This window comes from Nycticebus coucang, chromosome 10 (genome assembly GCF_027406575.1).
Source record: "Nycticebus coucang isolate mNycCou1 chromosome 10, mNycCou1.pri, whole genome shotgun sequence".
In the NCBI taxonomy this organism is placed as follows: Eukaryota; Metazoa; Chordata; class Mammalia; order Primates; family Lorisidae; genus Nycticebus; species Nycticebus coucang.
In genome coordinates this window covers 64,195,734-64,218,008 of record NC_069789.1, presented here as the reverse complement: position 1 = coordinate 64,218,008, position 22,275 = coordinate 64,195,734, and positions in this window count along the sequence as shown.

The window sequence follows — 22,275 nt, the reverse complement described above, 5'->3', positions numbered from 1 at the left end:
AGTTTTGTCCACCAAAATTGAAGTAGATTTTTGTCTTCAGACAGCTTCTAAGCATGAAGTATGCCCTGGGAGAAGCCAGTGTGTGCTGCCTTCTTCCTGATGGGCCTGGTGCTCTGTGGCATCCCTCTACCTGCCAGGCAGGTCACAGCTCAGGGGTGGTAGTATGAAGCCTGCAGTGCCAGTGTGGTGCACAACACACTTGTGTTGGTCGGTGGGAGGACCCTCCTCTAGCAGAGGGCATGTTTTAGCAGAACCTGGGCACACACACAACCCACCCCACCCTCCACCCCACACACCTGTGGGTAAGTGGTCACAGAACTTATCTGTACTGGTCTCTGCACTCCTCATAATTATCACTAAATGCTGCCCACTTAGGTGTGATTCAGGCCTCATGCTGAGTGAATGAAAGGCTTTTTTTTTCTTAGCTAAGCATTTTAAAATTTCTACTTAACATATCAAGGCAACCATGAAGAACTAGGCACAAAGAATACACAGAACAGGCTCAGCACCTGCAGTATAGCACTGGCCACATACACCCAGCCTAGGCCTGCTGAGACGACGACAACAACAACAACAACAACAACAACAATGAATTAGCGGGGCATGGGGGGGGGCGGGGAACGCCTGTAGTCCCAGTGAGGAGGCTGAGGCAAGGGAATAGCTTAAGCCCAAGAGTTTTAGGTTGCTGTGAGCTGTGACGTCATAGCACTGTATTGAGGGCAACATAGTGAAACTCTGTCTCAAAAAAAAGAAAAAAAAAGAATGTACAAAGTACTCAAGAATGGAAGAAAAAGTATCCAATGTACTCAGTCTTACTATGAAACCAATTTATAGCTTTCTTATGAAAGCTGTAACCCAATTATAGCCCAAGAAGAAGGGGAAAGGGGAGAGGGAGGGGAGGGGAGGGGAGGGGGAGGATGGGTGGAGGGAGAGTAATTGGTGAGACCACACCTATGGTGCATCTTACAAGGGTACATGTGAAATTTACTAGGTGTAGAATATAAATGTCTTAACACAATAACTAAGAAAATGCCGTGAAGGTATGTTAACCAGTTGAAATGAAAACATTTCAAATTGTATATAAAACTAGCACATTGTACCCCATGATTACATTAATGTACACAGCTATGATTTAATAACAATAAGAATAATAAAAGAATGTAGAGAACAGCAGAGGACATGAAGACCCAGAATCTGTAAATGTTAGCTGCTTAGGCCCTGTCTGATGCCAGAGTCCCCTCTCCTCTGTCAGGTCCCTAGTAGCCCCACTGAGTATGGCACCTGTCAGCGACTGAGAACTCACTATACTCCAATGCTAACCCAGTTTCCATCCACCAATCATGCTTCCTAAACTTTTCCTTGGTAGCAGCTTATGTTTTCATCCTGAAGGTAACTCAGGAAAGTGGAGACTGAAGCCTGAAGCTCTTTCAGCCACTTTACTATTGTCACTCCCGTCGTGTTCCCCTAGATCCCAAGTGTGTGGTGGAGATGAGGGGAAGGAAGAAGATGTGGCCACCTGTGGCCTGTGCCAGTTCAGGGTGCCGGTGAAGAAAGGGTTCCCTTGGGTGGGTAGGGGGCGGCCACAAGGTCTCCTAGTACAAGAGCCACTGTCCCCTTGGCACTGTGGGGCCACTACCCTCCCTTTTTGGTTCTCTGCTTCTCTGTGGAAAATTATAGAAAATTCTCCTTCAGGCACTAGCTCAGCTCTTACATTATAGTTTCAGAATATATTTAGCTAACGGCCTTCTAATGCCATCTTCCAAAGGAGGTTTATAGTGGTGAAATTTTCTTATATGTGATATCGTGTATTCTCAATAATACAAGTAACTTCTTAATACATAATTTTTATACAAAATCCGTACCCATACAGAACATCTCTACAGCATTTTTGAAATAAAGGCAGAGTTGTTACAGCGTATAATTAGTAGTTGAAAGGTTGGTGGAGAAGTGACATTGGCAAGATGGGGGTTCCCCTCAATCCTGCTTCTACTCTTGCTACCTCCCGAGACTGCATATTTAGATAGCAAGCGAAAAAATCATTCTTAGAGTGAGCTGAAATTATCTTCCTGGATTTCCCAATGTCTCTTACACAGAGTGACTTTAATTCTTCCACAGCCCTCCAAATAATTGAAGACAATGCCTGTGTTCCCTGCTTCTTTCCTTCTTCAGGCAAAACAATTTCAGTTCCTCTCATCCTTCCTTTTATGCTATCATTTTGAGTCATTTTGCCTATCTGCTCTCTCTATGTATTCTTTCTTTGTGTACCTCCTTACACAGTGTGACTCGGTTCAATACTTCAAGTGTTGCCTATTACAACACATCTTGCATTCTAGACACTGGGCAGACCTGTGCATGCCCATGTACACACACACACAAACACACATATGAAACATGCTATCATCCAAAACACATAGAACACATTCTCCTATTTCACCCTGAAAAATAGAATTTGTTTGAAATATTCAAGCCCAGGAGCCTACATGTCACTCTCCAAAATTTTGCTTTCCTAGACACAGGTCATTATTTCAATCTAAGAAGTTCCTTTGGAATCCTAATTTATTCTTCAAGGAACTATTTCTGTAAGACACAAATTAGACATGCCCTAAATTGAGAGGTATGCCCTCTCAATCTTCATCTAAATCATTAAATATGATGTTGAACCAGCCAAGGATGTTTAAACAGGACGTGGACCAATCTTATGGCACAGAAACCTCCCTAAGACTGGCATCAGCCATCGACTATTCTTAGCCTTTTGGATGTGGGGCTTTGATCTATTAGTTTCATAACTAAGTCTCCTTTTATCTAGCCCTTATTACTTTATCTTTCCACCAAGAATGTTATCTAAAACTATAGAAAATGTACTGCTCAAATACGAAACATCAGACTGTGGTGTTCTTGAGGACAAGGAGTGTTAATCATCTTTGTATCCATAGAAACTGATACTCAATAGATGCTTAATGATTTATTATTCAGTAAATAGTATGACAAAGACACTGCTAGAGTCTATGAAGAATTCAAATAAATCTAAGACACAACGTCTTGAGGATTATTAGGAAGATAAACTTTATGCATGAATATTGAATTATTCAAGCTATTATTTAAGTATCAAATAAGTGAAATAGGCAAGGGGGGGAGAAGAGTGATCACTTGGGAGTGATTAGAAAGTCAGGCTTTGGCTCAAAAGAATTAGGGCGCTGGCCCCATATGATGGAGATGGTGGGTTCAAACCCAGCCCTGGCCAAAAAAAAAAAAAAGTCAGGCTTTTGGGTGGAAGGAAATGTCAGGAAATTAAACCTAAATTTCCCTTCCAGTTCTAAAAGTTCTACCATTCTAGACCAAAATAAGCATCTAGAAATCAAAAAGAGAAGAAAATACTCCATGCAGGTGGAAAAAGAATGAGGAAAAAATACATCGGTAGGCAAGCACAGGTTGTCAGGGACCTCATGTTAAGTGATTATAGTACATGATAATTTTCATTTGCTTGAAGGACCAGGGAAGAGATTTCTTTCTTGGTACCAAGAGCAGAGGAAGATTCTCTCAGAATCCACTTTTTTGAACACTGCTTAGGCCCTGACTACTTCCTTCTCATAATCACAACAGTAGGGTACACATATTCTGAGTCTTTTAAAGTGAATTATGGGTCTTAGAATTTCTTTTTTTTTTTTTTTTTTGTAGAGACAGAGTCTCACTTTATGGCCCTCGGTAGAGTGCCGTGGCCTCACACAGCTCACAGCAACCTCCAACTCCTGGGCTTAAGCGATTCTCTTGCCTCAGCCTCCTGAGCAGCTGGGACTACAGGCGCCCGCCACAACGCCCGGCTATTTTTTGGTTGCAGTTCAGCCGGGGCCGGGTTTGAACCCGCCACCCTCGGTATATGGGGCCGGCGCCTTACTGACTGAGCCACAGGCACTGCCCAGGGTCTTAGAATTTCTAATCTGGGTAGAATTTAAGAGATCATTTCCACATCCTCATTTTAAAGATGGGGCAAATGAGAGAGAAATTCTGCAGCTGTTCCGGAGCCCTCATACCTCCAGAGCCTGAAGTAGACCGATGTCTTTGGAACTCTCATTCTTCTCAACTAAAACGTGAGCCACTTTTGTGCATTTCTCAGAGTGGTTGTACTGATGTCTGGGTTGCAATTAGTGCAGTGGGAAAGAGATACTCTTTCTGTGTATTACTATTGCGTCTCAGCTCATTTAGGGGAGTTCCACAGTCCTGAAAAATTTAGGGATTCAGAAAATGTTTTAGGAGTGGAGTTGAATGGAATGGGAGCTGGTAAGTGAGCCTATAGCAGAAGACAAACCAACAAACACATCTAGTCCTTGGCCCTTGAAATCTGAGAAGAGATTTAAGTGTAAAATGAAAGACCATAGATTCTTTTTACTTCATTCAATGAAACAGTACTGACTAGAGATAGTCAGTTGACCATGTTTTTTTTCAATACAATTAGGGAATCCCAGAAGGAAATAACCACAGTGTCCTGAAATGGTTGCCAACACGAGACCTTGGAGGTATCAGCTCTGAGTCTGCTCAGCTAGAAGGGCTGGGCTGACTCAAACACAGTTTTAGAAAATGATTTCTGATAGGACTTCTTGAGACACACTGTTTTCCTCAATCAGATCAGGGATGCCCTTTGCTCCTCTGTTATCTTTAAGCCACCTTCCTTCATTTCAGTTCACGTATTTCTGAGACTCACACAGGAGCAGCCACACTTTAAAAAGTGGCAGAATCCATCCCTGCAAATCCAAAATGTCTCAGTCACAAAAGACACTTGCATTTATTATATTAGAAATTTCTTACCTGGCTGATATGTCGACACTAGATTCTCGTTTTAAGGTGATAATAAAATAGATGATTGACATACAACATTTGAATTTTATTATTTTTTTTTAAATAAAAGGAATCTAAAATTTGTTTCGTCTACTTTTACTAGTGTAGACACACACAGCTTCATTCCTGGTTCTTTGTTACCACCCACAGGCTAAACCTCAGACTGTAAAGCTTGGCTCTGTAATTAAAGGAAGACCTCCCTCACTTACAGATCCAGCAGCGGCTGGATGGAACAGGCCCATCAGCTGTGGATTTGCTAACCCATAGAGCGACTGTGATTGTGGGGCGCGGAATTTCTCCCAGTCCTTCCCATCTTATTAATGCTTCAGTGTAGCATAAAGCTTCATTCATTATTCATAATAATCCAGTCAGAGGGCACTTGGAGACCTGATAAATTCTCACCTAAGTGACAACGGCTGACAGGGCCTAGGGTTTTATAGCCCTTCTCCTGCCATAGCAAGGAGCTGTGGGCAAAGGTCCAGAATGATCCTCCACTAATAACCGGTGTGATATACGAGCAGCTGCTGATTTCCTGACACCAAGGCTCCTCGGCTGAGGCTCCCACCTGCAAGCTGTGAGCTGGAGATGAATATCTGTCAGACTATAAAATGCAGGAGCAGAGCACAACATGCCGTATTCTTGGGCATTAACAGGTTAACTCTGAGAGCCCAAACAGAAGCATTCAGCCTGGGAAGAAAAGAAGAAAAACCACGAGCTCCAATCCCATGGCAGAATAGGCGTAAATACGGGAGTGTGTCAATGGGTTCAACAGATAGAGGACCTCAATTCTGCAAACCCTATTTTGTGGTATTCAGAAGACTAAATAATTATGATTATTTTTTAGGATCTGATAAATCAGTCTATAAAAATAATCAGATTTGGGGGAAAATTAACTGCAATCTTTATAAAAAAAACTTTGGGATGTTTTATTAGTTTTTAAAGCCATCTTTGCTATCAGTGGACATGAAGGAAATGCTGTTTTCTTTTGTTTTAACCATATCTGCTTTCTCAAAAGCACATGAATTTTTCTCTCAATGCTGCAGACTTGATTAGATGTAGACGCAGGGAGGTGTTAGCATCCTCTCTTGGCTTTTTGTATTATGAGTGCTGACCATCGTGAAGATGTTCTGAACTCACACATCTTTTAATTTTATGTGTGCTTGTTTGGCTCTACTTATCGATTTTAGAATTTTGGTAGATTGTTCTTGCCTTAGAAAAGTGATGGAAGAAAGTAAACCACAGACAGTTGTGATCCCAGTAAGCATCTGTTCAGTTCTGGTGGCTGTGCGCTCTCTCCATAATATACATGTGTGTATACAGAAGCACTTCCATAGTCGACCACCTCTCTACATTGACCTCCTCCGTAAGTTGACCTAATGTTCATAGGCCAGACAGACACCACATGTTCATATCAGTGCAGTAGGCCCTGTTCCTTATGTCGCCCACCTCCGTATGGTGACCAGTTTGTTACAGTCCCCCGGGTGGTCAACTTACAGAGGTCCCACTGTGTTTAGGTCTGTGTATATACACACTTTAATTATCTTCACAGATTTCCATAAGATGGAAGTTTCTTTCCATATTCCTGGCCTCTTGCCTTGAAGAAGAGTGAATTTGCTGATGGATTTGGGAGGAGCAAGTGAACATATATTATTTAGCTGTGCCTTCTCTTCTTCATGAGGCTGCTGTTCTCAGAAAGCTGCCATCTGGTCTGGACTTCCATGAAGAAAGCTGTATAAGCCATGCTGCTGAGGGCCACCTGCAAGGGGCCAGCTATATTCGGTCTTGGGAAGCCTGTGAATGCAACAGAACTAAGCTATGCAGTCCAACTGCGTCACTGTCTGTCATAAAGCTTATATTTTTGTTGTTCTTTGTCCATTACTTTTTTTTTTTTGAGACAGACTCTTGCTATGTCACCTTCAGTAGAGTGCTGTGGCGTCACAGCTCACAGCAACCTCAAACTCTTGGACTTAAGCGATTCTCTTGCCTCAGCCTCCCCAAGTAGCTGGGACTACAGGCGCCCACCACAATGCTCAGCTATTTTTTGTTGCAGTTGTCATTGTTGTATAGCTGACCGGGGCTGGGTTCGAACCCGCCAGCCTCCGTGTATGTGGCTGACACTGTAACCACTGTGCTAGGGGCACTGAACCCTTTGTCCATTACTTTTTGTCTACCATTGAGCCGATTTAGAATTAAAGTGAGGTATACAGTAGTATTTATGATTCTCCTTAAAATACCAACAGCATCTTTTAAAATAATGACAACTTAGGAGAGAATTAGTGAAGTATAGGGCAGAATATACCGCAGTAGAACCTCTGTAAGTTGACCACCTCAGAGACTGTAACAAACTGGCCAATATGGGGAGGTGGTCAGCACAAAGAACTAGGCCTGATATATATATGTTGTGCATGTCTGGTCTATGGAAATTAGTTCCACTTAAGGAGGTGGGGAGGTGAACTATGGAGGTTCTATTGTGTGTGTGACATAATTCTGCCCATGGCTGATAATCTAAAAATGCCACCATAGAGCCTCTTCTTCATAGGTGGTAGAAGACGTGTGCACTCAGATTTAAATAAAGGCAAGTGGTACTTACCAGGAAAGCAACTGAACTTCAAAGAAAAGTTCTCACCATAGGAAAAACAGAAGTTTTGAAGCTGAAATCTATTTCTAGTCCTCTGTGTAGCTTTCTGAATGCCATTGTTTTTCTACTTGTCTATAACCTTCCAGCATTAGAAACAGTTTCCATTCTATTCTTGAATCTAGTGGTATAGTCAAGGTTTATTTTCTGGTTACTTTTATACTGTATTTTATTTGGAAATAAGAACTCACATGAAAAACACCCCAGGGGCCACAACAATAACAACTAAATAGTTGAAATCTCTTTGAATTCAAGTGTCAAGCAATATATTTCTTTTTTTCCTCTGGGTAGCATACTGCTAGGTACACGGAAAACCTCTTAAACATTGGTTTTATTTTCATAGGTTAATATGTAGAGGATCATCTATATCTCATCTCTTTTTCTCTTTGCTCATGGAAGTTTATTTTATTTTATTTTATTTTTACATCTCTTTTTCCTCTTTGCTCATGGAAGTTTATTTTATTTTATTTTATTTTTATTTTTTTGAGGTAGAGTCCCACTCTGTCGCCCCTGATATAGTGTCGTGGCATCATCACAGCTCACAGCAACCTCAAAATTCTTGGACTCAAGAAATCCTGCCATCTCAGCTTTGCAAATAGCTGGGAATATAGGCACTCGCTACAACACCTGGCTAATTTTTCTATTTTGAGTAGAGATGGATGTCCTTGAACTTCTGAGCTCAAGGGATTTACTTGCTTCAACCACCCGGAGTGCTAGGATTACAGGTGTGAGCCACCACACCCAGCCTGCTCATGGAAGTTAAAAAAAAAAATACCCATCCACTATCAGTTTCTCTGCTCCTCTTCAACAGGTGAAGAAATAGAATCTATTTATTTTCTCCATAAATCTGGGATAGCCTTGTGACTTGTTTCAGCCATAGAATATGGCAAAGGTAAGGCTGTGCCATTTCTGGGACTAGCTTTAAAGCAGACTGGAAGCTTTCACCTTGTTCCTCTTAGAAGCCATTTGTGGAAAGCCTCTGAGACCACTATACTGTGAGGGAACTCAAGCTGGCCATGGGGAAAGGTCACATGAGGAAGCATTGAGGCATCAACCAGGGGAAGGAGGCCTCTTGGAATTTCCAACCCAGTCACTGACCAGCTGAATGCAACTGAGAGGTAATTTACTAAGTCAACCCACAGAGTTAATAATCATTATTTTTTAATCTACTGGATTATGGGATGGTTTTTGAAAGAAAAGAGATAACCAGAACACTGCCTAACTTACGCCTTTTCTGTCTTTAAAACCTAACTCTAAGTGGTATGCAAAACATTCCCATGATCAGTCCAGATGGAGGAATATCTTACTCTATTGAAATGCACTTGAAATGCATCACACTTACTGTTAATGTGCTTTATCTAACATTATTTTCTATAAAGGCTAGTAGTCTTTCTATGTGTTCAAGTCTACTGTGTGGGCTAAACACTTGTTAAAGGCAAGGCATATTTGTTTTTCTTCTTTCTGTCCCTTTAAAAACCCAACTGGAAGTTTGTATATTGCAGGTACTTGGTAAATACTATTATCAATCATTGATTAATAAGAGTCGTTTAGAATATTTTATCTAGATGTGATTTAATTAATAATTTATCACAATTACTGATAAGAAATTGAGAACAAGCATTTTGACCACATCATTTTTCCTCCAGTACCCCAAACATCTAAAATAAAAATAGTCTTAAGTACACTCAGATTTTAAATTCAATACCTACTTGTCCCTAACAATTTTTAGAGATTTTATTTGAAAATTTTATTTCTGCTTGCTTTTTTTTTCTTGTAACAAACCAACAAAGAAAGACATGACTACATACTCTAGAGAGAGAAAGGACAATTTAGGTTTAAAGGAGAATACTTGACCAGGGTGTTTTACTGCTATTTTATAAACAACAAATGATACACCACAATGGAAAATCACTGGTTTATTCCAATAGCTTCTCCATAGGTTAATGTTTTGTATGAAATTCTGGAGGCTTCTTATTCTTTGATAGAGGATAGAAACAATACAACACTTCGTTGAGGCATGCGTGTTTTAATTCCCTTAAGAAATTTCATAGACTGTCTGTCCCTGCTGGGCCGGAATAGACACGTTTTCGCGGGGATAATTCTCTTTCCCATTCTGTCCTCTTCCTTCATTTACGAGGCTAATTAATTTATTTTAATAAGGAAAACTTCGTTCTCTTTCGGGACAAGTGCTTTAAACCCTCATGGCTAGGAATTCTTGTTTTTAGCTACTTCCCTGAGATTTGCTGGCCTGGCAGCAGTCGTCTTGATCTTTTTCTGGGAAGGAGGAAATAAAGTCTCGTTTGGAGAAATTCTGTCCCTTCACAAAGTAGAAGAAAAATGTCCATACTCTGCAAGTAATGGCTAAAAATGTTTCAGTAAATATTTTTGCTAGAATTTTCTTGAAGGAAGGTGGTGCTCTTCATATCTTGAAGTTAGCCCTGTGTGTAGTAGTTGCTGTGGTTTGGAAAGGAGAACCTTTTAGTTGAAGCCAAAACTCTGCAGAAGGTCTTTTTGTCCCCTAAACATGTCCCCCTTTTTGTCCTCTAAGTGTAATAGCTATACCTGAGGACTGCAGGTAAACAAACACTCCAATGGCAAATGGGTTATATTCTTGACCTAACTTCCTGACAGAAAGCTGTTTGGATGGATGCTTACCTTGCTGAGGGGCTGAAAAATGCCCTCAGCACTTCGTGAGCTGTGTAGTTCAGCCTCAACACAAAGCACTTTGACTTTGCTGTGTTCCTTTCTCTTGTCTTGTTTGACAGGGCCCCACTTTTCAAGCTCATCATTGATGGCAGAAGATATTCTTTTGTGGGTAGTGAGTGGACACAGACTTTCATTTCAAATACCATAATGCAAGAAGATAAAAATAATAGAAATATTTCTTTGTGAAAGTCCCTGGGCCCACTGGCAGGTGCACGGGGGGCTGGTTTCATTTTACTTAATCAAACCAACTGCAATATCTGAACATAAATCCAAGCTTGTGTTTCTTTCCTGGCAGGCCATAAGTACAGTTGTTCACACGTTGTGTTTGGGCATGGGGGTCACTTTTTCAGCAAATTCTCATTTTCTCAGTCTTTGCCTTGGGCTAATAGTTAGTTATAAAGCTCAATCTCAAAAATGTCAACCCTAATGAAAAGAAAGAGAAATCATAAAAGAGAAAGATGGCTGCAGTTACTACCCCGGGTCCCTCTCACTCCGCCTTTGTAGATTCATCACCCAGTTAGGAGGGCAGGCTACCGCCTCGACAGCTCTGGCCACCACTGCTTCCTAGGATCACTGGGGTCCTATTTGTCAAAGAACCCTTCTGGAAGAACAGTATAGCAAGACCTGGATGCTGAGTAGCAAAGGAAATCGAACTGTGTTTTCCACATTCGTCAGTCTATTCACAGCGGCATTTATATCAATCATGAGTGTTAAAAGCTGTGAACCTTTAATTTACAGAGCAGACGGTCTTTTTCCTCTTCTTTGCCTTGTAGACTGGCTACCTGGATTTAAAGGGTATTCAATGCAATAGGATTGGGAAGAGGATAATGAGAGTCTGTTAAAGTTTTTAGCAGACATTCAACTTTCTAACTCAGATTATGTTGTAGTGAGGAGGTTGTTATCCACCCAGGAAAGGAGTCAGTGGGAAAATCATCTCTGAAGCTTAACAGTTGAGTACAATTTAGGGGGAGGAGTGGGTGTCAGGGACTGACCCACTGACAGTTTGGACTGCTTGTTTTTACATGTTGGGTTGTTCACTTAACCAGATGTGTGAAAACTGCTTCTGACCCCACCCTTTGATATGCAACTTAAAATCAGCTATAGTTGTCTGTGGCAAGAAGACCCCAGGGGCATGAAAAGTCCCTCCCTCTTCCCTCCTCCTGGTTCTTCTCCCTCTCTCCCTTCCTTCATTCCTTCCTGAATATGTGTTATGTGCCAGGCATAGTACTATATACCTGGTCTATTATACTGAGCAAAACAGGGACAATTCTTGCCCTCATGAAGCTTACATTTTATCTGGAGAGACACATTTAAGGAAACAATTATAACCAAACATACAACTGTTAGAAAAACACAGTGCTATGCAAGTATCTAATAAATTAAGAAATTGACCTAGATGTTGCTACTGAGAACTGCCCTAAGGACCTTCTTGTTGATGTCCTAGTTTTTTAAGAATGTTTCAGTCATGCCTAGGAGTAGGGCTGAATAGAGGAGATGTACGTGTTCGGTGGTAAAACTCACAGAGGAGTAAGACCTACAGTCAGTGGCTGTCATGAACCTGAACCTGGACTTGTTTCTTTCATTGGATCATTTCTCTGAACCTTTGTTGAAGGCATTTTTTCTTTAGCTCATCCCTGGAGATAATACATGTTCAGACATAATTGGGAAAGTAACAGTGATCTTGTAAATGTAATTAGTGGTCAAGAATCGATGTGGATTATAAAGATTAAAAACAATCCTAAATTATAACATCATAGGGGTTTAATGGGCCCAATATATTTAACTTGTCTCAAATCTCTTTCATATTTCGGGTTAAGTAGTTATAATCCCAAAAGACTGTTAGTGGCTTTAGTAAGTATATGATTCACTCTTTAATACTCAGTTCAGAAAGGAAGGATGGAAAAAAAGATCGCTAATATGACAGGTATGGTGGGCATGACCCTCGTCATGCTGCTTATTTACTTGAACACGTGTCACTTGGTGGTGGTGAAGCTGCTTCTGTAGGCTCAGTGTGCACAGGTAGAGGCCCCATGGAACCTGCTGACATGTGGTCCAAGTCCCAGGCTAATCTCCTGAGGATTGGTAAGTGGCCCTTTGCAAGATATTAAGCATCTCCTAGGTGCTAAGTATGGTTCTAGAACCTGGAGACACAGCAGGTTCTGGAAGAAAAGCAGACAAAACACTTGCCTTCATGTGGCTTGCATTCTACTTAGACCATAAACAAGAGCAATAGAAAAATATGTATAAAATATATTGACTATGAGGAAACAATATTCCATGAATATTTCCATGCTTGTCCATGGTCAGGTCTTTCTGAGCAAAAGTTACTAGTTAAAAGATGATGGAAGAGAAGCCGTGAAGACAATGACCTCTGGAGGGAGGGAGCTGTTGATCTTCTGCTTTGTGGAGTGGCTCATTTACATTTTAAGGGCAATGAAACCAACCTAGAGCCATTTGCTTATACTCCAGGGTAATAAAACCAGAGAGGATTTGTTTACATTCCAGATCAAAGATTACTGATTCTCCAGAGACTATTGTGTCTGCCTTTTTGTATAAACTCTGATTTTCCTAGGCCCCCCACCCCCTGATAGATGTGGTGACACCAGGTCCTCATCAACTCAAACCATGGGGAACAAGCACATGTTGTGGGCTGAATGGTGGCTCCTAAAAGGATAGTCCTGGTCTATTCTTAGAACCCATGAATATCACCTCATGTGACAAAAGAGTGAATGCTATCTTCTGGGGAAAAAAGTGATTAAGGGTCTTGTGAGGAGGCCTTTATCCTGGATGGTCTCAATGGTCCCCAAATATAAACACACGTGTCTTTATAAGAGAGAGGCTGAGGGAATTGAGGGACAGAAACAGAAGAGGAGGAGAAAATGTGACTATGGAAGCCAAGATTGGGGTGATGTGGCCATGAGCCGAGGACTACCTGGAATCACAGGAAGCTGGAAGCAGCAAGGTAGAGTCTCCACTAGAGCTTTCAGAAGGAAAGCTGGGCCTGCCGACGCCTTGAATTTGGATTACCGTCCTTCAAAACTGCAATGTAATAAACTTCTATTGTTTTAAACCAACAAATTTGTGGTAATTTGTTACAATGACTACAGGCAACAAATACAGTGAGTAATGGAAAGTTTATCTCTAATTCCATCTCATCATTCTTTTAGTGTGTATGTTCATAGAACCGTATGTGTAGGCCAGGCGCAGTGGCTCACGCATGTAATCCTACCACTCTGGGAGACTGAGGCGGGGAGAACCCTTGAGCCCAGGAGTTCAAGACCAGCCTGAGCAAGAGTGAGACCCCATCTCTATTAAAAATACAAAAAATTAGCAGAGTGTTGTGGTGGGCACCTGTAGTTCCAGATACTTGGGAGGCTGAGGGAGGAGGATCACTTGAACCCAGGAGTTTGAGGTTGCTGTGAGCTAGGTTGACACTGTGGAACTCTAGCTGGGGCAACAGAAGTGAGACTCTGTCTCAAAAACAAAAAAACCACAAAACTAAAATAAAAAAACGGTGTGTATATAAAAACACGTATACCCTTCCCACAGAGTTGTATGTTACTATACACGTTCTATGTATATTACACACAGTATGTGTGTTATTCATACTCTAACATAGTAAGATCTTAGATCCTTCACACTTTGGAATCAATATCATTAAGCTATAGAGAAAAGTAAAGCAAGGGAGGAGACTAGGGTTGCTGGGAGGGTTATAATTTGTATATGGGGGTGGTCAGGAACACCTTCCTGAGAAGATGATAGACCTCAAAGTGTGAGTGGACGTCCTGTAAGTGACATGTCAGGTCCCTCTGATACCAGAGCATTTGAGTCCCAATCTGAGTCCTTCTTGTTCCCGAGCTGTTGGTCCTACAAGGAAATCTTTCAGAAATAAAGAAAATGCATGCACATCTTTTAGCTATCAACACAAGATAAACTCTCACTAAAGGCTGGTAACGATTATTTGCTTAAGACATTGTATTTTCAGCATTCAGGGTTACCAGTATAATTGCAACTACTCCTAAGAGGTGGAAAATCAAATATCATGTCGTTCAGTGAAATAATTGATGAACTTTCTTTTTACATGTCAGCAAATCCATTTCAGGATTATGATGGACTATAAATTACAGTTAATACATTTTGATGTTGGGAGACTCAGGATATGCCTGAAGTGTATACCCAGAAGACAACTCAGGAGACTCAGCACGTAGACAGGGCCATAAAAACTTCTGAAGTGAGTGGGGAATAAGGCCACAGTAGGAAGAAAAACTACTGACAGCTTTGATCTGAGCACAGTCTCAGCTGTAAAAGTATCTTCTGACATAATCTCATGGGCAGTTTTTCTGGGGGTCTGTTGAATGAAAGACGTATAGATTTTCTTTGTATTTTAAACCCTATTAGTGGCAATTACTAGCATTAGTAGTACTAGTACTAGTAAAATCTGTCATCTGCAGATGCTTAGGACCGTGTATTAAAAGGCTTGGCAGAACAACAGCAGGATTCCGTGATAGGCTGGGGGAGATAATCATATTAATCCAAAGTACACAAATGCTGGTGATTTAAGGAGAGGGAACTTTACAGAGTTCAGGACTAGATCATTTGAATAATTACTTTTGGATATGGTTTTGCCCTGTCCCTTCATCCATAATCCGCCCAGATAACCAGGCAGATTAAATTGATTCCTTTATATACAAATGAACCCACATGGCTCTTGATCTCACTAAATGTGCAAATGTGTACACACAACTGCTCATGTCAACTGAAGCCTTCTGTGGAGACCCTTTGTAATTTGAAGGGAACAAGGCCTTACAGTCATTTAACAAAGCATATGTCCCTCCTCTGTGAAGCTGATAGATACTCTGCTAAGAAGGCCTCAGCTGGAAGTTGCTCTTGGCAAAGCTTACGTTTAGCTCTTCCTTTGGGCCACCTGTCACAACTGCAGGAGAACCCGCTAATGCTCTGTGTTTTAACCAGTGCCAACTAAGCCTGTGCTTTCAGAAATTCTGCCTATGTCCGGGATCAGTGCCTCTGTGCCGGCAATTCTTATGAGCTTGGCTTCAAACTGCACTGAAGGTGCAGTTACTCCAGGCCAGTGTGGGAGAACTATGGAGAGCACTTTTCCAGGGAATACAATGGAAAGAAACCTGGAATAATCTAAAAGTTCCCCTTATGCTTCTGATTTTTGTAATAAAAATGTGATCATCATCTACCTTGGGCTCAGTGAGGAAGTTGGAAAGACATAGTTAGTATGCAGGTGCACAGACTGAAGGCTTACTTTCTTATTATCCATCACCCCAGCACTGTGTTCCTGCTTTAAAAAGGCACATTTTTGGTGACAGCACCTGTTCTCTACATGGTTGCTCTATGCCAGACAATGTGTTCAGGATTGTAGGAGTTTCTCTTTATTACAGCATTAATCTAAGCACTCCACCTATGAACTCACTCATTTCTCACAAAAGCCTTATGAGCTGAGTATCTTTCTAATTACTTCATCCCCATTTTACAGACGAAAAATCTGAGTTGTGGAATAGTAAATGGTTTGTGCAAGACCATACAACTGGCAGGTGGTGGAGCCAGGATTTGTACAGTAGGGCCTCCAGTCATATCAGCACTGTGATTAACGCTCATACCCCAGAAGACCACATGTTGCCCAGACAATATTCAACAACATATACATACTGCTTTGATTTTGGTTGTGTTTTTGTTTTCTTTTTTTTTTTGGTTTGGTTGTTTTTCTGTTTATTTTGATGTTGTTGATGCTGTTTTGTTTTTTAATTTCAACCTTTTCTGTACAGATTTTTTTTTCTCTCTCAGTTTTTCTAGTGTAATTATAATTTCCCATTGCTGCCTTTTTCAATAACTAGAACTTCATTTTTGCTAGTGTTTCTACTGCTATTATTTGGTTTTTCACCCAATTTTATCCCATAAAATTTTCTGTTTGTTTGTTTTGGTTTGATTTATAGCATTTTTGTCTTTCCTCTCTACTTGGTGGAGGTGGGGTACTGTGTCTGACCAGGTTAGCAAAGAGCTGCTGACCTCAAGGGAACCACCCAACGGGGCACCCCCAGAAGGTGGGATTTTTTTAAGGTTGTGTCAAAGTACCCTACTGTACACCTATATTGCTCTGTCTCCCTCTTTCTGTGCCTCTCTTCTTTCTGTCAATATTCCTTTTACCCACCCCCTCTACTTTCTCTATATTTTTTTTCTTTTTGCTCGTTCCTCCTTTCTTCCATCCCTTTCTTGCTCTTCAACCTTCTCATCCTTCTGGTCCTGTACCAAAAGGACTCATCAAAACCTTAGTCCACAGGCACAAGAACTTAAAGAGCAAGAGGAAGTAAAAGGAAAATTAGGGCAAGGAAACAGATAAAAGAAATCACTCATGAAGAAGAATCAGCAGAAAACTCCAGGCAACATGAAGAGCCAGTCCAGAACAACTCTGCCAAGGGACCATGAGGTAGCTACTGCAGAGGATTCCACCTATAAAGAAATGTTAGCAATGACAGAAAGGGAATTTAGAATACATATGATGAACACAATGAAAGAAATGGTGGAAACAATAAAGGAAACTGCTAATGAAAGAAAACAACCAAAAGGAAATCCAAAAACAGAATCAAATAAGAGATGAACGATATGAAGAATATAGAAAGGATATAGCAGAGCTGAAGGAACTGAAACAGTCAATTAGGGAACTTAAAGATGCAATGGAAAGTATCAGCAACAGGTTAGACCATGCAGAAGAAAGAATTTCAGAGGTAGAAGACAAAGTTCTTGAGATAACTCAGATAGTAAAAGAGGCAGAAAAGAAGAGAGAGAAAGCAGAATGTTCACTGTCAGAATTACAGGACTTTATGAAGCGTTCCAACAAACGAGTTATAGGAATCCCAGAGGGGAAGAAGAATGCCCCAGAGGAATGGAAGCCATACTAGAGAATATCATAAAAGAAAATTTCCCAAATATCACCAAAGATTCTGACACACTGCTTTCAGAGGGATATCGAACCCCAGGTGGCCTCAACTCTAACCGAGCTTCTCCAAGACACATTGTGATGAACCTGTTCAAAGTCAAGACAAAAGAAAAGATTCTGCAAGCTGCCAGGAGTAAGTGCCAGTTGACCTACAGGGGCAAATCCATCAGAGTGACTGCAGACTTCTCTAATGAAACTTTCCAAGCAAGAAGACAATGGTCATCTACCTTTAATCTACTTAAACAGAACAATTTCCAGCCCAGAATTCTGTACCCTGCTAAGCTAAGCTTTAAAATTAACGGATAAATCAAATCATTTACGGATATACAAACATTGAGGAAATTCGCCACAACAAGACCAGCTCTACAGGAAATACTTCAACCTGTTCTACACTCTGACCATCACAATGGATCAGCAGCAAAGTAAGAACTCAGATATAAAGGACAGAACCTAACCTCCACATTGATGCAAAAGACAAAACTAAGCAATGGACTCTCACAAAATAAGACGAATAGAACACTACCATACTTATCAATTATCTCAATAAATGTTAATGGCTTGCATTCCCCACTGAAGAGACATAGATTGGCTGACTGGATTAAAAAACACAGGCATCCATTTGCTGTCTACAAGAAACACACCTGGCTTCAAAAGACAAATTAAAGCTCCGAGTCAAGGGTTGGAAGACAATTTTTCATGCAAATGGAATTCAGAAGAAAAGAGGAGTTGCAATCTTATTTTCAGATACAGGTGGATTTAAAGCAAGTAAAGTCAAAAAAGACAAAGATGGTCACTTTATATTGGTCAAGGGAAAACTACAACAAGAAGACATTTCAATTCTAAATATTTATGCACCCAATTTAAATGCTCCCAGATTCTTGAAACAGACCTTCCTCAGTCTGAGCAATATGATATCTGATAATACCATAATAACAGGGGACTTTAACACACCTCTTACAGAGCTGGACAGATCCTCTAAACAGAAATTAAACAAAGATATAAGAGATTTAAATGAGACCCTAGAACAACTGTGCTTGATAAACACATATAGAACACTCCATCCCAAAGATAAAGAATATACATTCTTCTCATCACCCCATGGAACATTCTCCAAAATTGATCATATCCTGGGACACAAAAACAATATCAACAGAATCAAAAGAATTGAAATTTTACCTTGTATCTTCTCAGACCATAAGGCACTAAACATGGAACTCAACTCTAACAAAAATGCTCGACCCCACACAAAGGCATGGAAATTAAACAATCTTCTGTTGAATAACAGATGGGTGCAAGAAGAAATAAAACAGGAAATCATCAACGACCTTGAGCATAACACCAATGAAGACACAAGCTACCAAAATCAGTGGGATAGGGCGGCGCCTGTGGCTCAGTCGGTAAGGCGCCGGCCCCATATACTGAGGGTGGCGGGTTCAAGCCCAGCCCCAGCTGAACTGCAACCAAAAAATAGCTGGGCGTTGTGGTGGGCGCCTGTAGTCTCAGCTACTCGGGAGGCTGAGGCAAGAGAATAGCATAAGCCCAGGAGTTGGAGGTTGCTGTGAGCTGTGTGAGGCCACGGCACTCTACCAAGGACCATAAAGTGAGACTCTGTCCCTACAAAAAAAAAAAAAAAAAAAAAAGAACCTATGGGATACTGCAAAAGCAGTTTTGAGAGGAAAATTTATTGCTTTAGATGCCTACATTCGAAAAACAGAAAGAGAGCACATTAACAATCTCTAAGCCATCTTATGGAATTGGAAAAAGAAGAACAATCTAAGCCTAAACTCAGTAGAAGTAAAGAAATATCCAAAATCAAATCAGAGATCAATGAAATTGAAAACAAAAGAATTATTCAGAAAATTATCAAACTCTCCCTCTTTGCTGATGACATGATCTTATACTTAGAGAACCCCAAAGACTTAACCACAAGACTCCTAGAAGTCATCAAAAAATGCTGTAATGTTTCAGGATACAAAATCAATGTCCACAAGTCAGTAGCCTTTGTATACACCAATAACAGTCAAGATGAGAAGCTAATTAAGGACACAACTCCCTTCACCATAGTTTCAAAGAAAATGAAATACCTAGGAATATACCTAACGAAGGAGGTGAAGGACCTCTATAAAGAAAACTATGAACTCCTCAGAAAGGAAATAGCAGAGGACATTAACAAATGGAGGAACATACCATGCTCATAGATGGGAAGAATCAACATTGTTAAAATGTCTATACTTCCCAAAGCAATCTACCTATTCAATGCCATTCCTATCAAAATACCAACATCGTACTTTCAAGATTTGGAGAAAATGATTCTGCGTTTTGTATGGAACCAGAAAACCCCCGTATTGCTAAAGCAGTTCTTAGTAATAAAAATAAAGCTCGGGGTATCAGCATACCAGATTTTAATCTGTACTACAAAGCCGTAGTGGTCAAGACAGCATGGTACTGGCACAAAAACAGAGACATAGACACTTGGAATCGAATTGAAAACCAAGAAATGAAACTAACATCTTACAACCACCTAATCTTCGATAAACCAAACAAGAACATACCTTGGGGGAAAGACTCCCTATTCAATAAATGGTGTTGGGAGAACTGGATGTCTACATGTAAAAGACTGAAACTGGACCCACACCTTTCCCCACTCACAAAAATTGATTCAAGATGGATAAAGGACTTAAATTTAAGGCATGAAACAATAAAAATCCTCAAAGAAAGCATAGGAAAAACACTGGAAGATATTGGCCTGGGGAAAGACTTCATGAAGAAGACTGCCATGGCAATTGCAACAACAACAAAAATAAACAAATGGGACTTCATTAAACTGAAAAGCTTCTGTACAGCTAAGGAGACAACAACCAAAGCAAAGAGACAACCTACACAATGGGAAAGGATATTTGCATATTTTCAATCAGACAAAAGCTTGATAACTAGGATCTATAGAGAACTCAAATTAATCCACATGAAAAAAGCCAACAATCCCTTATATCAATGGGCAAGATACATGAATAGAACCTTCTCTAAAGGTGACAGATGAATGGCTAACAAACACATGAAAAAATGTTCATCATCTCTATATTAGAGAAATGCAAATCAAAACAACCCTGAGATATCATCTAACCCCAGTGAGAATGGCCCACATCACAAAATCTCAAAACTGCAGATGCTGGCGTGGATGTGGAGAGAAGGGAACACTTTTACACTGCTGGTGGGACTGCAAACTAGTACAACCTTTCTGGAAGGAAGTATGGAGAAACCTCAAAGCACTCAAGCTAGACCTCCCATTTAATCCTGCAATCCCATTACTGGGCATCTACCCAGAAGGAAAAAAATCCTTTTATCGTAAGGACACTTGTACTAGACTGTTTATTGCAGCTCAATTTACAATCGCCAAAATGTGGAAACAGCCTAAATGCCCACAAACCCAGGAATGGATTAACAAGCCGTGGTATATGTATACCATGGAATACTATTCAGCTATTAAAAAAAATGGAGACTTTACATCCTTTGTATTAACCTGGATGGACGTGGAAGACATTATTCTTAGTAAAGCATCACAAGAATGGAGAAGCATGAATCCTATGTACTCAATTTTGATATGAGGACAATTAATGACAATTAAGGTTATGGGGAGGGGAGGAAAAGCAGAAAGAGGGATGGAGGGAGGGGGGTGGGGCCTTGGTGTGTGTCACACTTTATGGGGGCAAGACATGATTGCAAGAGGGACTTTGCCTAACAATTGCAATCAGTGTAACCTGGCTTATTGTACCGTCAATGAATCCCCAACAATAAAAAAAAATAATAATAAAAAAAAGAAAACCCAAGAGACTATAAATATATTTAAAATATCAATGTATGATCAACCTGAGAAGTTGATACATTTTATTAACATTTTCCCATAATTAGATATTCATCTCACCCCAGCTTTGCTGAGTACTACAGAACATGGGTTTGCACTCAGTCAGCAACTTTGTACCCCACACCCCTGTCATACAGTATAACTTTGAATTTTCTGACACACAAGGTATTAATACACGGTAAAAACACAAAAGTTCACTTGTTAAGAATAATACTTAGAGGGATAGTCTGTACCAAAAGAATTCATTAAGCGTTCTGAATAAGTTCGTCCCATAGATTTAGCACATGATCAGAAATCTGCAATTTTCAGTCATTTTCTAAGTGTTCTTAGAGAATCAAAATATACTGTCATGCTTTATAGGAACCTTTGTTTTGGGATATTGCCAATAAGGACACAATGAAAATCATTGTTTTATTCATATTAACTTTGTTGAGATGTAATTTATATACAGTGAAATGCACCCATTCTAAGTGCACCGTTTGATGCGTTTTCATAAATGTATAGACTTGTGTAACTGCCTATGTAGTCAAGATATAGAACCTTTACATTGTCCCAAAATTTTCCTTCTGTCTCCAGCCCTGATCTGATTGCTGACACTACAGGTGAGTTTTGTCCTTTTTTATAATTTCATGTAAACGAAATTGTACACTATGCATTCTTTGAGTGTCTGGCTGTTTTTTTGTTTTTATTTTTTTCACTTAGCAAAATATTTTTGAGATCATTCATATTATCATGCATATCAATCTTCTTCGTATTGTTGAATACTATTCCACGGTCTAAATATGCCACAATGTATTTATCTATTCACTAATTGATGGAGAATTGGGTTGTTTAGTTTTTGACTATTATGAATGATACTGCTTAGAATATTTACATAGAAATCTTTGTGTAGGCCATATGTTTACCATTTGGGGATAAATACTCAAAAGTGAAATTGCTGATTGCATGTTAAATTTATGTTTAAATTTATAAGAAACTACTACATTGTTTTCCAAAGTGGACATGCCATTTTACATTCTCAGAGTTTCATTTGCTTCCCATTTTGGGGGATACTTGGGAGTGCCAGTCTTTTTAACTTTAGTCATTCTAGGAAGTGTGTAATTATATTTTTTATAAAGTTGTTGAAGTTATTATTTACTATATCATATACTGTTTCCTTTATGAAGATCCATAAAAGAAATTTTTCTCTGTCTCCCAAGAATAAATATCTTTCCCTAGAGTAATTTTTAATGGACATTGAATCATGTTATTATTTGTTGGCTGTTGAAAAGCTTAGCCAAATTA